The following is an 18,076-nucleotide window of genomic DNA, read 5'->3' as shown; positions in this document are numbered from 1 at the left end:
CTATATGTGCTGAAGTCCAACCTCAAAACCTCAAAGGAAAAACCAAAAGCTGTAACAGTCTGTAACTTTGTCACGTTAATGTACAAGTGTTTAGAAACATATCATATTCTTATTTACAAAATGACACAATACATTATTTACCATTAATTTATATTGGGCACAAAATAATCTGAAACACAAACTAAACAAACTGTAAACGCATCCAACAAATATGAAGAGTCACAAGCTTGATGTAGTCATTAAGTGCTATGAATATGGGACCAAAAAATACTGTACTTAACATTTACTACTTTAATACACATACTGTATAAGTGAATCTGTCCCAAAACCTTTGGTCCCCTAAAATGTGGGGGACTATGCAGAAAAAGTGCTGTAGATTCTAAACGGTTGACCCGATATGGATGAAAATGCCCTCAAATGAAGGCTGACAGTCTGCACTTTAACCTCATAGTCATGTATTGTATCAAATCCAACGTGCTGGAGTAGAGAGACAAAACAACCAAAAATCTGTCACTGTTCCAATATTTTTGGAGCTCACAATATCTGTGTGTGTGTGTGTATGTGCGTGCCTGTCTGTCTGTCTGTCTGTCTGTCTGTCTGTCTGTCTGTCTGTCTGTCTGTCTGTATGTATGTATGTATGTCTGACTCTTCTCCCCAGGCAGCTCACTGTCTGTCTGTCTGTGGGACTCTTCTCCCCAGGCAGCTCACTGTCTGTCTGTCTGTGGGACTCTTCTCCCCAGGCAGCTCACTGTCTGTCTGTCTGTCTGTGGGACTCTTCTCCCCAGGCAGCTCACTGTCTGTCTGTCTGTGGGACTCTTCTCCCCAGGCAGCTCACTGTCTGTCTGTCTGTCTGTCCGTCCACAGAGCTATTCCTGAATCCTCATTAGCAGCAGCATATTTAACAAGACATCTTCCTCTGTCTAAAACATGCAGCTACAGGTCTGTTTCGACACCTTTTTCATGAATATTTCAAAATAAAATGCTATATCAAATATGAGTGCCCCTGTTGCAGGATGGTAATCATGGGTTAAGTTGTGATTGTGTGGGGGGTTGGAAAAGTCTCCAGTATGGGATGCATTTCGGTGGTGCTTCTGTACAGGGATAATCTATGAAGTGATGGCGAAGAATGAGAGAGGCCAACAGTCCGTCCCCCACCTCCAACACGTTGAAGAAGGTCCTGGTGGTCTACCTCACCAAGCTGATGGAGACCAAGGGCAGACTCTCCCTTAAAGACATCAACATCATCGGTCCGTACAGGAGAGTTAAAGCACCCATCACTAAATATCTTATGTGAAGGAACAAGAGTTTTACCTACGTTCATCTGCTGTTTTGAACAGGTTGAGAAAATCCAGAATGCTCTAAAGTCTGTCAAACAGTTGAGTCAATGGAAGGACAGCAAGGAGCTCAAGGTGAGTCCCGTCTTAAAATCTGAGTGTGTTCGGGGCCCTTGTTCAGGCGAGGCCTTGAGTGCTGATGATTGTTGTTTCTTAACCATGTTGTTGTTCCAGGTGGGTTCAGTGGAGGACTTGTAGGGACGGGATAGGAAGATCATGGTGTCCACCACAGGAGCTTGGTGGCACCTTAATGACTGGAGTGGAATAGTTGGAATGGTATCAAATACAACACACACATGGTTTCCAGGTGTTTGATGCCATTCCACTGGCCCCATTCCAGACATTATTATGAGCTGTTCTCCCCTCAGCAGCCGCTGGTGTCTACTTCAAGATAGTAGAAGACTTTAACCTCAGCTTCCTCACTAACAAGAACACACTGTACACCTACTGGTTAGTGTTCTGAGACTGTTCACTATCCTCCACACACTGTACACCTACTGGTGAGTGTTCTGAGACTGTTCACACTGTGTGTGGAGGATAGTGAACAGTCTCAGAACACTAACCCCAATAGGTGTACACTGGGGTACACTGGCTTCTCTTAAAATCCTGGTGGAGTCTGGCTCAGGTCCAACAGAGAAGAGGGACCTCCAGCAGCAGGTCCATCCAGAGTGGAGGACTGGGCTGTAACCCTCTGGACACCAGGAACGCTGTACAGGTACTACTAAGATTATACTGGAGGTACTTCTCAAACTGACATTCAAAATACAGATTTTGCTGCCTTTCTGAACTTTATACCAAAAAGTATTGCAATTAAATAAATAGGCAAGAACTGCACTTTTGAACATTTTGGGATGGGTTGAAAGTTGCCTTGATGGGTGACTAAAACCCTTGCTCAGTAGAAAGTGGATGAAGTCTTCAGCCTGGCCAGTTCACCGTTTGGGACATTTCAGATTACCACTGACAAGTGACCAATAAAAACAAGCATATAATTAAAAAGACTCCTCAGAGCATATGATGGAAGAGAGTTATCAACTCTTATATTCACAATACATTTGATATTTTCTGTTTTTGTCGATGTCTTTTTAAGCCTTCACTGTATTTTTAGTATGCTGACAATTGAATCACTACATTTTAGATGCAGTAGTATGATGACTACTGGATCAGTATCACCTGGTCTAACGTCATTACATCATGTTTCAGTCATTTATCCACAATAGATGCTATCCATCTCTCAGGAATCTGTAACCATGTGTGTTCAAGTCGCACTTCTGTGTCCCGAACTGAAGCAGTGGCTGCTAAACTGGAAAACAAGCAATACATGTGTAAAATAGTCTGTGTAAAATGGAGAAACTGAGGCTGTGGAAGGTTGTGTATAATTGTCTCAAAAATAATTTATTAACATTGTGTTCACTTTAAATCAAACATTCACTACAACACTTTCCTTTTACAAGCATTATTACAATGTTCTTTCATATAAACCTGGATAATCAATTGAACTACTTCCAGAAAGAGGAGAGTTAGACACTGAGCAGATAGAAGCTGTTTCCATAGTCGAGCCATAGTGTCCTATAGAGACCATGGAGATACTGACATGATAAAGCCATTCTTAGTTTAGTAGCAGTGTTATCTTTAGCTTACACAAGACAGCAGAATACATGCTTCTCTTGGTGATATGTGGTTTTCCTTCTGCTTTGTGGGTTGGTTTTAACATTATGTTGTGCTGTTAGTATTATGTTGGACTTTTACAGTCTCACGAATGCCTTCATCTAGCTCAGTGTTTCCCAACTCCAGTCCTCCAGTACCCCCAACAGCATACATTTGTTGCTGTAACCCCAGACAAGCATACCTGATTCAACATGTCAACTAATCATCAAGCCCTTAATGAGTTGAATCATGCGAGTTTGTCTGGGACGACAAAACATTTGTTCTGTTGGGGGTATTGAAGGACTGGAGTTGGGAAGCATTGAGATAAATTCCAAGGAATTCTGGGACATCTAGGTTGGTGTAAAGGTCTGACATCTTAAACGTTTCTATCCTTGGTGTCCTTATCATGGCATGGCAACACTGTTTACACATACCATACTACATTTTTGTATGGGTGTAACTAAATCACACATTTTATTAATATGTTCTATGTTGTGTAGACATACTCCTGAAGGAGCAAACTCATATTTCCTCGGAGCTTCACGGTACTGGGCGATACTGGGAGTGCGCTAGTAACACAGCCCAGATTCTGTCTGCTTGAACATGAAGTCATTTTCCTAGCACAGTAGAATCTCTGTTAACATGGATGCGTGGCCAGCAGAGGGCTCTGTTCAGCCCTGTTACATGACAGCCAATTAGATCAAAACGACTCAAAATGCCAATCAAACCATCCGATATGCTTCCGTTGGCATTGTGGAACACTGGTTATCGCTAGCATCACACAGCAGGTCGCACGAAACACTTAAAACACGTGATGTGACATTTCTAATATGAGACATTTAGAAAGTTGAGCCCCACTTGGTTGGACTGGCCGTGATGGACAGGTTGGACGACAGACAGATGCCCGTCAGGAGAAATAGAGATGCTGTGAAGAATCAGTACAGAGGAAAGCTTATCAGGCTACTGTTAGACGAAGGGTCAACATCATAAGATACAAAAGAGTCAACTTCAATGGTCATGTCCATGCAAGTGAAACGTCTAATCCAGACCAAGCAGTACAGAAAACAGAGATCATGCACATTGGAGTTGTTGTGTTATGTTGGAGCCAGGGAGGACACAAGTCAAAGGTTTCATAGAAAGAAGTGGTTTAGGAGCTAAAGACAAACACATGAGGATACAGTATATTCCAGCCCCAGAATGTCTCTGGCATGTTAAAGCTCCAGTGGTGTTACATTATGAAAATCAAGTCAAATGACAAACACTTCCCAAAACCACAGCCCAGGTTGACCAGTGACCTCAATGCCCCCCGATGTATGTTATTGTTCTCAGCAGTGAAATATAAAATGACAGAAGACAAGCAATCGTGTCTGAATGTAACAACATTTCCCACTCCCATACACACGTTACAGTTAACTTAAGGTGCAGAGCACTTAATTTTGACTAAATTCTGTGGGAGAATTTCTTGGTAGCCGACAAATGTCTCACATCTTCAAAAAATATATATATTTAGGCTACCAATTTCTATTCAGACTGAACAGAGACAGAACAAACAGAATTTATAAACCAGTTTCTGTAAAATGCAAATTAATTACTTAAAAATCATACAATGTGATTTTCTGGAGTTTTGTTTTAGATTCCGTCTCACAGTTGAAGTGTACCTATGATAAAATTACAGACCTCTACATGCTTTGCAAGTAGGAAAACCTGCATAAATCGGCAGTACATGAAATACCTGTTCTCTCCAATGTATATATATAAATAAATACATATGGGACAAAACACACATCCCGACAAGAGAGACAACACAACATAAAGAGAAACATAATTCAACAGCAAGGGAGCAACACATGAAAACACAGCATGGTAGCAATACAACATGGTAGCAGCACAAAACATGGTTCAAACATTATTGGGCACAGACAACAGCACAGAGAGCAAGAAGGTAGAGACAACAATACATCATACAAAGCAGCCACAACTGTCAGTAAGAGTGTCCATGATTGAGTCTTTGAATGAAGAGATTGAGATAAAACTGTGCAGTTTGAGTGTTTGTTGCAGCTCGTTCCAGTCACTAGCTGCAGCAAACTGAAAAGAAGAGTGACCCAGGGATGTGTGTGCTTTCAGGACCTTTAACAGAATGTGACTGGCAGAACATACACAATGCAAACCTCCCTTATACTCCTGTTGTTAAAATGCTGGTTGTGTGGAACCACCAGGCAGTTTCAGAACACACACACAGAGAGAGAGCGAGCGAGACAGAGAGAGCGATGCCTACACCCATGCTTCAACTTCCCTCTCGAAACCATATCCTCTGGAGCCATCAGTTGGTTAAATACACATCACTAGCCAATATCCACTACATTGATGAAGAGACTGACATTTGATTAACAACCTTAAAAAGCAATCTAATAAGAATAGAGTCCTCAACAGAACTTAAGACTGTACTGGAAAACATAGCCGAGTTGTTTCTATTCACATTAGAGCACAATAATACAGGTGGCTCCAAGGGATAAGTATGTGTGTAACCTTAAAAACAACAATACAAAAATATTTGTAAATATATTTATCCAGTGGGACGGCAGGCATGTTTTAATTGACCTAGCATAGCATTGAGACATATCCAGCTAGATATGGAGGGATTTGTATACCTCCACTAATATATATTACATGGCCAAAAGTATGTAAACACTGCTTGTTGAACATCTCATTCCAAATTTGTGGTCATTAATATAGAGTTGGACCCCCCTTTGTTGCTACAACAGCCTCCACTCTTCTGGGAAGGCTTTCCACTAGATGTTGGAACATTGCTGCGGGGACTTGCTACCATTGTGCCACAAAAACATTGAGTTTGGGCACTGATGTTGGGAGATTAGGCCTGGCTCGCAGTCGTTGTTCCAATTCATCCCAAAAGTGTTCAATGGGGTTTTGGTCAGGGCTCTGTGCAGGCCAGTTAAGCTATTCCACACCGATCTCAACAAACCATTTCTGTATGGACCTGCTTTGTGCACGGGGGCATTGTCATGCTAAAACACGAAAGGGCCTTCTCCAAACTTTTGCCACAAAGTTGGAAGTACTGAATCGTCTAGAATTTCATTGTATGCTGTAGAATTAAGATTTCCCTTCACTGGAACTAAGGGGCCTAGCCCGAACCATGAAAAACAGTCCCAGACCATTATTCCTCCTCCACCAAACTTCAGTCAGTTGGCACTATGCATTCGGGCAGGTAGCGTTCTCCTGGCATCCGCCAAACCCAAATTCGTCCGTCAGACTGCCAGATGGTGAAGTGTGATTCATCACTCCAGAACACGCATTTCCACTGCTCCAGACTCCAATGGCAGAGAGCTTTACATCACTCCGACAGATGCTTGACATTGCGCATGGTGATCTTAGGCCTGTGTAAAATTGCCCAGCCATAGAAACCCATTTCAAGAAGCTCCTGACGAACAGTTATTGTGCTGATGCTGCTTCCAAAGGCAGTTTGGAACTCAGTAGTGAGTGTTGCAACCACTCGGCCATCCTGTTCTGTGAGCTTGTGTGATCTACCACTTCACGGCTGAGCTGTTGTTGCACCTAGACGTTTCAACTTCACAATAACAGCACTTACCGTATGTTACGGATACAAGTATCCTGTGTGTGTTTCTTTTCTCTCCTTCTCCCCTCACAGGTGAAAATCATCACTCCCCAATCAGTCAACAATCAATCATCAATCAGAAGACACACCTCCTCCTGTTTCCTACCCTATCACAGTTCCTTTCCCTTGGTTTAAAAACCCCATCAGTTGTTTGTTCTAGAGCTCAATCTCTCTGTAAATGCCATGTATGTAGATCTCTGTGTTTCACTCTCTCTTTGTGTCTTAACCTCTCTTTTGTTTGAGCACCTCCAAATCACTTTCATCTCCTGTGAGTATTGTTTTTGGTTATGGTGTTTGTGTTTGATTGCTGGTGGGAAAAGGGGAAACCAAGACAAGTTGCCCATGGGCATACACTACCCGTAGGTAGACTTTGTTAAAAACACTAGTTAGAACTGGGCGGACCACCCACTGTATTTTTGGTTAGTTAGCTGTTAAAGTAGGCTAGTCTAGCTTAGGGGTGTTTTTGTATATTTATTGTTTCTTTCCTTGGGTCCAGCTCAGCCCAGTACCGTGTGTTTTTCAATAAACCCTGAGTTTGACGGTATAATTTCAGATATCGTGGTTATTTCGTTCACACTTTTACTTTGTCACAATTAGAATTTGCATGAGTTTTATAATATAATTTCCCTTACTGGAACCTTGGATGTAAGAATCCAATCACCCACTTCTAGAAATCCAAAGATTTGGAACAGAAACCTTCCTGTCCTTATAATGTACTTCCCTTTCAATAATCAATGTTTTATTAGAGCAATGAAGGACATATTTGATACTTTTAAGAGGAATGCACTCTGTGCCATGTCCAAAAAGAGAAAACAAACAGTGGATTTGTCAGTGTGTGTGGCCATTAGAAATCCAAATAGGCCTCTTGAGTGGCACAGTGGTCTAAGGCACTGCATCGCAGTGCTTGAGGTGTCACTACAGAAGGATGTGTTGCAGCCTGCCGCGATCGGGAGACGGTGCACAATTGGCCCAGCGTCGTCTGGTTTAGAGGAGGGTTTTGCCGGTCAGGATGTCCTTGTCCCATCCCGCTCTAGCGACTCCTTGTGGCGGGATGGGCGCATGCACGGTGTTTCCTCCTACACATTAGTGCGGCTGACTTCCGGATTAAGCGGCCACTGTGTCAAGAAGCAGTGGCGCTTGGCAGGGTCATGTTTCAGGGGACGCTTGCCTCTCTCGACTCCGTACAGGCGTTACAGCGATGGGACAAGACTGTAATTACCTATTTGGATCTCACGAAATTGGTGAGAAAAACAGAAATCCAATTGATGAAATAGTAGGCTACAACAGATGACGTACACTCTGCTTTACCATTGTAAATGTTTAGCATTAGGCTCAGGGATAGTGGAATGCTAATGTTTAGCATTAGGCTCAGGGATAGTGGAATGCTAATGTTGAGCATTAGGCTCAGGGATAGTGGAATGCTAATGTTTAGCATTAGGCTCAGGGATAGTGGAATGCTAATGTTTAGCATTAGGCTCAGGGATAGTGGAATGCTAATGTTTAGCATTAGGCTCAGGGATAGTGGAATGCTAATGTTTAGCATTAGGCTCAGGGATAGTGGAATGCTAATGTTTAGCATTAGGCTCAGGGATAGTGGAATGCTAATGTTTAGCATTAGGCTCAGGGACAGTGAAATGCTAATGTTGAGCATTAGGCTCAGGGATAGTGGAACAGACAAGATAAAAGTGTGTTGTCTGACATGGTGACCCTGAAAGGTGTGCCATTGGCAATCCCTCATGTGGAGATGTAGAAGGCTGATATCTCATCATGGGAGACCCAGACTAAACTCAAGTGGATAATGGAATATTTAAAATGTTGTTGTCATTTTATTTACATGGCAATTTCTTACCTTCCACTATGGGCAATGCAAGCACCAATTACTATCTAGTAGGCTTGTGACGAGCTAGGGTATTGTGGTTGGGGTTAAATTGCAAGCTAAGACTGAGGATCGCAGGTTCAATCCCAGTGATAGGCACTTGTTTTGTTATTTTTGTTTCTGTTACTTTAACCATTCGGAATTAATACTTAAACTTAACTATCGAGGTTAGTTTCCGTTTGACTGACAGCTAACATATGTCAAAAATAAACGGCAAAAATAAACGCTCCCTGCAAACGGCAAAATAAACGGCAACTCCATAATCTACAGACTGCATCACACACCATAATTAAAACGTACAGACATGCCATACCTCTGTTGCTGAAGTTATGGCGAGGTATGGTGTTTTCTTTAGAGCTTGTGTATCGGAGACCAGACACTTCATGACTCAATGTCACTTTTACTCAACAACTCAGGCAAAGCAGCCCTAACAGGGCCGGATGGCTGACAGATCGGCTCTGCAAGCTTTCCATTACAGCGCTCTTCAGGAAGGGGCACTGCGCTCTTCAGGAAGGGGCACTGCGCTCTTCAGGAAGGGGCACTGCGCTCTTCAGGAAGGGGCACTGCGCTCTTCAGGAAGGGGCACTGCGGCACTCTTCAGGAAGGGGCACTGCGCTCTTCAGGAAGGGGCACTGCGCTCTTCAGGAAGGGGCACTGCGCTCTTCAGGAAGGGGCACTGCGCTCTTCAGGAAGGGGCACTGCGCTCTTCAGGAAGGGGCACTGCGCTCTTCAGGAAGGGGCACTGCGCTCTTCAGGAAGGGGCACTGCGCTCTTCAGGAAGGGGCACTGCGCTCTTCAGGAAGGGGGCACTGCGCTCTTCAGGAAGGGGCACTGCGCTCTTCAGGAAGGGGCACTGCGCTCTTCAGGAAGGGGCACTGCGCTCTTCAGGAAGGGGCACTGCGCTCTTCAGGAAGGGGCACTGCGCTCTTCAGGAAGGGGCACTGCGCTCTTCAGGAAGGGGCACTGCGCTCTTCAGGAAGGGGCACTGCGCTCTTCAGGAAGGGGCACTGCGCTCTTCAGGAAGGGGCACTGCGCTCTTCAGGAAGGGGCACTGCGCTCTTCAGGAAGGGGCACTGCGCTCTTCAGGAAGGGGCACTGCGCTCTTCAGGAAGGGGCACTGCGCTCTTCAGGAAGGGGCACTGCGCTCTTCAGGAAGGGGCACTGCGCTCTTCAGGAAGGGGCACTGCGCTCTTCAGGAAGGGGCACTGCGCTCTTCAGGAAGGGGCACTGCGCTCTTCAGGAAGGGGGGCACTGCGCTCTTCAGGAAGGGGCACTGCGCTCTTCAGGAAGGGGCACTGCGCTCTTCAGGAAGGGGCACTGCTCTTCAGGAAGGGGCACTCTTCAGGAAGGGGCACTGCGCTCTTCAGGAAGGGGCACTGCGCATCGCGTGTGACTATTTGAAAAACTCCACAGACAGGCGGTACTTTGAAAGTAAAAAAATGATTCTGCGCTCCTGCGCTCTTCAGGAAGGGGCACTGCACTGCGCTCTTCAGGAAGGGGCACTGCGCTCTTCAGGAAGGGGCACTGCGCTCTTCAGGAAGGGGCACTGGCACACCGCCTACATTCCTTTCCAAATCACAGAACAGCACTTAGCCCTTCATTGTATAGCTAGAGGACTCCTGATATCTCCAGGCTCGGTGCTCATAAAGAGATAGGCCAAACCGAGCCTGCCCAACCTGGTACCTGGTTGAATGCTCATTTACCCTAAAATGCTATTTGGAGAAAAGCCAGGCCAGTGCGGCGAGGGTGGAATAGTCAACCCCATAAATGCATTTACTTGAGGGGCTGTGCTGGCGAAGTCACAGTAAGGGGACACCATGCGTTTCTATTTTTTCACCACAAAAGGCTGGTGCCATGTACCCAGGCCCGAGGAGACGCACTGGAGACCAGATGCGCTGAGCTGGCTTCATGGCACTTGGCTCGATGCCCACTCTAGCCCGGCCGATACAAGGCGCTGCTATGTATTGCACCGGGCTATGCCTGTGCACCGGGGACACCGTGCGCTGCAGTGTTTGTGTCGCCAACTCCATTCTCCTGTAACCCTCCTCGCACTGCTCCAGAGAATCCCAGGCGGGCTCCAGCACTCACCAGGCTGTCTCTCCGTCTCCTTCCTAGAGGTGCTCCCGTCTGTCCTGAGCTGCCGGAGTCTCCCGTCTGTCCTGAGCCGCCAGTCAGCCAGGAGCTGCCGGAATCGCCCTTCACTCCGGCGCTGCTGGACTCTCCCGTCCGTCTGGCGCTGCCGGAATCTCCCGTCCATTCAAGACCCGTGGCTTGGGTCCCCAGCCCGAGGTCGGCGGTGAGGGTCACGGTGTTAAAGAGGCCACGGAGGTGGGTAAAGAGGTGGAAAAGGACTATGGTGGGGGTCCACGTCCCGCGCCAGAGCCGCCACCGTGGACAGACACCCACACAGACCCACCCCTATAGGTTTAGGTTTTGCGGCTGGAGTCCACACCTTTGGGGAGGGGGGGTACTGTCACATTCTGACGGCATGAAATAGCACACACACACACTCACACAGTGGCATGGAGTGTCGTAACATTTTGTGGAATCACGCTGACTCAGCACTTGATTTTGTGATTCTGTGAACTTTGTTGCTTTGTCGAGGCACATTCAAAAAATATAGAATTCTTTCATGCCGTTTTGGGATTTCTGTGTTTGGCCTGGTATGGTTCTCAATCAGAGGCAGCTGTTTATCGTTGTCCCTGAATGAGAACCATATTTAGGTAGCCTGGTTTCACTTTTGAGTTGTGGGTGATTATTTTCCGTGTTAGTGTTTGTTACCACACGGGACCGCTTCGTTTGTTTCACTTTGTTATTTTGTATTTTTGTAGTGTTCAGTTTGTCTTATTAAAATGGACACTTACCACGCTGCAAATTGGTCCGACCTCTCTTACTCCTCATCAGAGGAAGACGACGAACGTTACATTAAGGGGCAATTTGTGACTGTTTAGGTAATCAGTGGCTGTATTGGAGCGTGACTGGTTTCACCTCTCCTAGGCAATCAGAAAGTAGTACCGGAATGTGTGCCCTTCACTTTTGCAATGCAATTAGCAACTAGTATTAGTACTACTTTCTCAGCGGTGGTCGTGTCAGTCTCATTGCAAAACTAAGACCATCGCCGAAAAAGATGTTTCTACTGAGTTGTTCTGCGGAGGTATTGGAGGAAGGAAAGGCCACTCTCTCACTTAAGTATCTTACCTAGTTATTTTCAGATCTCATTTTGCTCTTCTGTAGCTTTGGCTACAATGCGTGTTTTCTAAACCTGTTGGCTCCTCTCCCTGTAGGCTTTACAGACGCTCCCTATACTTTGGCTGCAACCCTTCTAATTTAGTGTACCCTGCGTGCACAACACGTGGAATTCCTGGTCTCTGGCAATGTTTGGAACTGCCGTTCTGTGGTCCAGAATGGTAAGTTCTCAGCCTATGCTGCCTTTCAGTCCCCTGATGTTTTCGCCCCGATGGAGACATGGTTCACCTCAGAACAGTGCTACTCCAGCTGCTCTCTCTTCAACGGACTACTTTTTCTCTCATAGTTCAAGAGCATCTGTTCATCGCGGTGGTGGCATAGGGTTACTCATTTCTCCTAAGTGGAGATTTTCTCTTTTCTCCCTCTCTCACCTGTCCATCTCCTCATTTGAATTCCATGCTGTCACTGTCACTTGTCCACCCAAGCTTCACATTGTCATCTCACCCACCAAGTTCCCTTAGAGTTCCTCAAAGAGCTTAACACCTTGATAAACTAATTTCCTAACGATGGCTCACCACTCTTCGTAACTTACGGATTCAACCTCCCGACGTCTGCCTTCAATTCCATTCTTTCCAATTCTATCACCTCCTTGCCTCCTTTGACTTCACCATTTCCCAGCCCCCTCCCATTCACAAGGCAGGCAATATGCTTCACATCTTTACTAGAGGCTGTTTGTCTACTAATCTTACTGCAACCCACCTCCAGGTCTCTGATCACTACTTTGTTTTCTTTTCTGTCACCCTACCCAGATGGTCATGCGCAGTCACAATTCTCTCTCTCTCTCTGTTTCTGTCTCTCTCTCTGCCTCTCACTGTTCCCTTTCCTCCAGGCCAACGCAGCCATCCCTCCTGCTTTGTGGCTCATTGCAATCTTATGGAATTGGGCTGTGGGCAGCTAAGCGAAAATTGAGAAACTTCCGGAGGACCTATAATCCTTTCACTCTCTCCTCTTCCTTCCTCTGTCTCTGCTGCTAAAGCCACTTTCTATCACTCTAAATGTCAAACTTCTGCCTCTCACCCTAGGAAACTTTTACACCTTCTCCTCACTCCTTAATCCCCCACCCGTCATGCTACTAGTGAGGTCTGGCCGCTCGACAACCTACCCGCCACACAACGACCCCAACCCCCTTCCCTTCTCCAGACCATCTCTGGTGACCTTCTCCCATTCCTCACTTCCCTTATCAACTCATCTATGACCACTGGCTGTGTCACCTCTGACTTCAAAATGGCCTGAGTAGCTCCCCTCCTGAAGAAACCAACACGTCCTCTTACGTCAAAAACGACAGACCGGTATCCCTTCTATCTTTTCTTTCCAAAACACTTGAGCGTGCGGTCTCTGACCAACTCTCTCAATAGCTCTCTCAGAACGATCTTTCGCAGGCCGCAAAGGGGTGCACCTTTTTGTGTTTGCCCTAACACTACTCAGCTGATTCAAATTAACTAGGATTGATGAGGTGATTATTTGAATCAACTGTGTAGTAGTGCTATGACAACCTAAATGTGTACCCCTTAGGCTCCCAAGGACCACGTTTGGGGAAACCCTGGCTTCACCTGTAAGGCTTCAAGACGGGTCACTCAACCGACACTGCTCTTCTCTGTGTAATGGAGGCGCTCCGCACCACCAAAGCTGATTCTTTCTCTGTTCTCATTCTCCTAGATATATCCGCTGCCTTCCACTCCATGAACCATCCAATCCTCCTCTCCACCTTCTCAGGGTTGGGAGTCTCAATCACTGCACACTTTTAGATTGCATCCTACCTGGCAGGCTGTTCCTACCAGGTGACATGGAGAGGATCTGCGTCTGCACCATGTACTCTCACTACTGGTGTCCCCTAGGGCTTGGTTCTAGGCACTCTCCACTCTATATCCACCAATTCACAACATCGGTATGACCCTACCTCACACAGGAAGCAGCACAGATCCTGATCCAGGCACTTGGCAGGGTAGCCTAGTGGTTAGAGTTGGACTAGGAACCGGAAGGTTGTAAGTTCAAACCCCCGAGCTGACAAGGTACAAATCTGTCGTTCTGCCCCTGAACAGGCAGTTAACCCACTGTTCCTAGGCCATCATTGAAAATAAGAATTTGTTCTTAACTGACTTGCCTGGTTAAATAAAGGTAAAATTAAATAAATTAAATCTCCTGTCTGGACTACTGCAACTAATTGTTGGTTGGGCTCCCCGCATGTGCCATCAAACCCCTCAACTTATCCAGAACTCTGCAGTCTGCCTGGTGTTCTCCCATGTCTCCCCGCTCCTCTACACACTCCAGTGGCTTCCAGTTGAAGCTCGCTTCCACTATAAGACCATGGTGCTTGCTTACTGAGCAGCAAGAGGAACTGCTCCTCCCTACCTTTAGGCTATGCTCAAACCCTACACCCCAACCCAAGCACTCCGTTCTGTCACCTCTTGGCTCTCTCACCCATACGGGAGGGAGGCTCCCACTCAACCACTTTGTTCTGGCACCCCAATGTTGGCGTCCCTGCCCATTTTCTGAAAACACCTGAAACCCTACCTGTTCAAAGAATATCTTAAATAATCCCCCCCCCCCTCAAAAAAAGCCTTGTGTGAACTAACACTCGCACCTGAATACCGCGTCCCTTTACTAGCTCTGACTTTGCTGATAGCTACTTCACTGAGGAAAAATGTACTTACTATGACCGTGATATGTGGTTGCCCCACCTAGCTATCTTAAGATGAATGCACTGACTGTAAATCACTCTGCTAAATGACTAATGTTCTCTGCTGGTGCCAATAAAATAGTCTACTGTTCACACAATTTAACAGTTGAGAATTTTAAGACGGAGAATCTAGACAGATTTGTGTTTTCTTTGTCTTTTTTCGACATTAGCCATTTGCTTTCTAAACTTTTTCTTATGATTCCCATGTCTGTATACTGTAGGCACGAGTAATTATATAGTTAATGTTGGCAAGTTATATTTAATTTACTGTGGAATCTATGCCGCCAATATCAATGTGAAAGTAACCAGTCCAAGGCTATGCATCTCAGTGCTAGAGGCGTCACTACAAACCTGTCATTGGCCCAGTGTCGTTAGGGTTAGGCGGTGTAGGCTGTCATTGTAAATAAGAATTTGTTCTTAACTGACTTACCCAGTTAAATAAAATGGCTGGCTACAAGGCCAAATTCAAATGCTGACATCAAAGTTTCCAGTTTGTCTCGATTGCATAAACACAAACTGGTTCCTGTAGCACAAAAACCCATACCCTTACATCATTCCCCAAAACACACACACACACATTTCCCATAACCGTAAACACTATTCACCTGTTTAAAACATGTTTCAATATTCAAAACTTTTTCTGCAAAACTAAACACAAGTGGTCAAATAAATCATTAATTGCACTATATATTCATTCAGCAAACACATGCTCTCAATATAATTAACTCAAGTTATCACAACCTAAACTCAGAGCACACCTTTCTCCAGGTGCAAACACTAAGCCTCAACTGTTAACACGCCAATCAGAACAGCAGCATCAATAAATAGGGCTTAGAGGCATGTCCAATGGATCCTAACAATTCCGAAGTTGCAAGACAACAGAGGACGAGGACAAGTACGACAACAACAAAGACAAGTAATCTCAGATGCAATCCGTGCCACCCTAGTTCATGTGCTCATACATGGGATGACTATGAAAGAAGCTGGACAGCTAGTGTAACCCAACCCAACTTTCTTTTTGCTTTACACGGTTGCATCCATTGTCTGTACTTTCAGAAGGGAAACAGATCATTTGCCTTGTTGTTACTGTGATACATGTAATGTTGTAGTGCATATAGACTGAATCTCCACTTTGTTCTCAGTGTAGTTTTGACCACAGTAAGCCTCAAAATTGTTAAAACACCAATCAGAATTGCAGGATCAATAAATTAAAAACCAAAGGTCAGTAATGGTCAAATTAAATTGTTGAAGAACTGAGAGGTGGCCATCTATTGGAGGGAGGCGGAGACTTCTCACAGCTGAGCAGGAGACTGCCCTTGTGAATATGGTGATAATTCCATTTGTTCGAGGGAAATTCAAACCCAAATAGTTGAAGACCAGGTAGTCTTCCAAGGATTTGACAGCATCAGCATTTCCACCATTGACTGGATCATTTAGAAGAACCACATAAGGACAAAGCAGCTGTACCGTGTGCCTTTTGAAAGGAATTTGGATTTAAGGAGCGACGATTCCAATATGTGCAGGTAATTGCTATATTGTACAGATTTTTTACAGTATGTAGAGTATGTCCCATCTCTCCAGCATATCAATACAGTACTGTATAGTAATGTTACAGTAACTGCAGTACACAATCTTTCATTCCAGTACAGTAGTGTATTTGTAGTACCGTAAAATGTGTTTTCACTTCTGTAGAGAATCTTGAGCTGGATGCCATGGCTGACCCACAGGAGTACATCTTCATCGACGAGGCATGATTCAACCCCAAAAAAAGGCGCAAAAGTGGGAGCAAATTCATTGGTCACCATACAAGTTCCTGGCCAGAGGGGAGGTAATGTCACCCTATGTGCAGCCATCAGCAATCATGGCGTCCTCCACCGCCATTGTGAAAGTGGGTCCATACAACACGGAACAAGGCAGTGCATTTGGGCAGTGCTGGGATTTTACAAAGTTCCAAATCATTTCTCTAAAAACCTATTCTAAACATTTTGGTGGTGTTTTGAATGAATCCCTCCAGTGTGTAACAGTCATGTAGTCTGTGTGTTTGACAGCTTGTGTGTGTCTGAGGGCAAAGTTTGAATTGGGACCCAGAAGTTAGATGTTTGTACCATTGGGTGTGAGTTTTTAAAATTGTGTGAAGATTTGAGAAAATGGTGAATTGTTCCAGGAATTGTCTAAGCAATTGAGAATCTAAAGCAATCTCTGCATTGCCTAAACAGCTGACCAGCAAAGAACTGTATCTGTTCTGAGAGAAAGGTGCGCAGGCTGCCATCTGCGCTCTAAACGATTGTACTAAAAGCAACCAAACTAAACAGCCAACAGCTGGGATTGGAATGATTAGACTTGAACATTTCTGGCCTTCAGCTACCCTGCCATACCGAACTGATGCCCCTGCTATGGTCACGATCCACCACCTACTTTTCCACCCGATGCAAAGTAACCTATTCACTTATTTCCAAATGGACAATCCTAGTCCACACCAGAAACTGTAACACTTGAAGATATTTAAACATAATTAATCTTTTCTGGTTACTGTTCAGATTTGACTCCTGTCTTGTCTTCATTCCCTCTGAATCGTGCCATCCTTTCTGCAGTATTCGGTAAATTTGTCCATTGTTTCTTAAACCTCTCCTCAGGGACCCCCAGCCATTCCAGATATTTGATCTATTCCAGAGAGAGCACATCTGATTAAACTTGTCAACTAATCATCAAGGCCTTGAATAGGTGAATCAGGTGAGCTAGTTCAGAGCTACAACAAAACTGTGAAATGTCTAGGGGTCCCCGAGTGAGGAGAGGTTTGAGAACCACTGAATTACTAGCCTACATAGAGGGTTCTAAGAAACAGTCCAGACGAGGTGCAGCCGTTGGAATCGGTGAGGTCCCCTCAATTTCCACGGTAAAAAATGTCAATGGTGGAGTTCGTTTTGCATTTTACGGTGCCCTGGGTGAGTGGATATTTCACATAAGGGCCAATGAAATGGACTAAAATGTGCAAACGCCGCTCACCCGGGGCACCGGGCCATGCAAAACGAACTCTACAATTGATGTCATTTTTTTTACCGTGGAAATGGAGGGGACCTCACTGATTCTAAAGACTGCACGTCATCAAGCCAAGGAAGTACACTTCCTTTCTAGGGAGTTCCTAGCTACCGTGATTCTACAACGGCATTGCTTTCTGTTTGGGGTTTTAAACTGGGTTTCTCTATAAGCACTTTGACATCTGCTGATGTAAAAAGGGCTTTATAAATAATTTGATTTGATACACTAGTAGGGTGTGGATAAAATGGTAACCTAAACAGTTCTTATTTAACAGCATCCTCAAAGCTATTATTGCCCTATAAAATATATTCTATATGTGGCTTACTGTGTTGCAGGATTTGTATTTAGGGTAGTCATTTAATTTTCCATAGCCTATAGTTACAGTACTACAAAATATTCCTTTTTGTCATCTGGATTAAACATCTAAGTAATGATTATAATTAGCAACTCATCAAAATGAACATAAACTAGTCACCTAGTCATTTATTTAATACGTCAAAATGGTTTCCCTTTACCTTCCCTTTCCAGATTTAGAGGCCAGAGATCTCTGTATAATTGTAATGGATTGCACACATTTCTGGATGATTAACAGGGTTTATTCCTGGACTGAATGGACATTATCTAACTGCATT

Source organism: Oncorhynchus tshawytscha, linkage group LG02 (genome assembly GCF_018296145.1).
Source record: "Oncorhynchus tshawytscha isolate Ot180627B linkage group LG02, Otsh_v2.0, whole genome shotgun sequence".
NCBI lineage: Eukaryota > Metazoa > Chordata > Actinopteri > Salmoniformes > Salmonidae > Oncorhynchus > Oncorhynchus tshawytscha.
The sequence above is the reverse complement of the archived record's forward strand: the minus strand, read 5'-3'. Positions refer to the sequence as shown.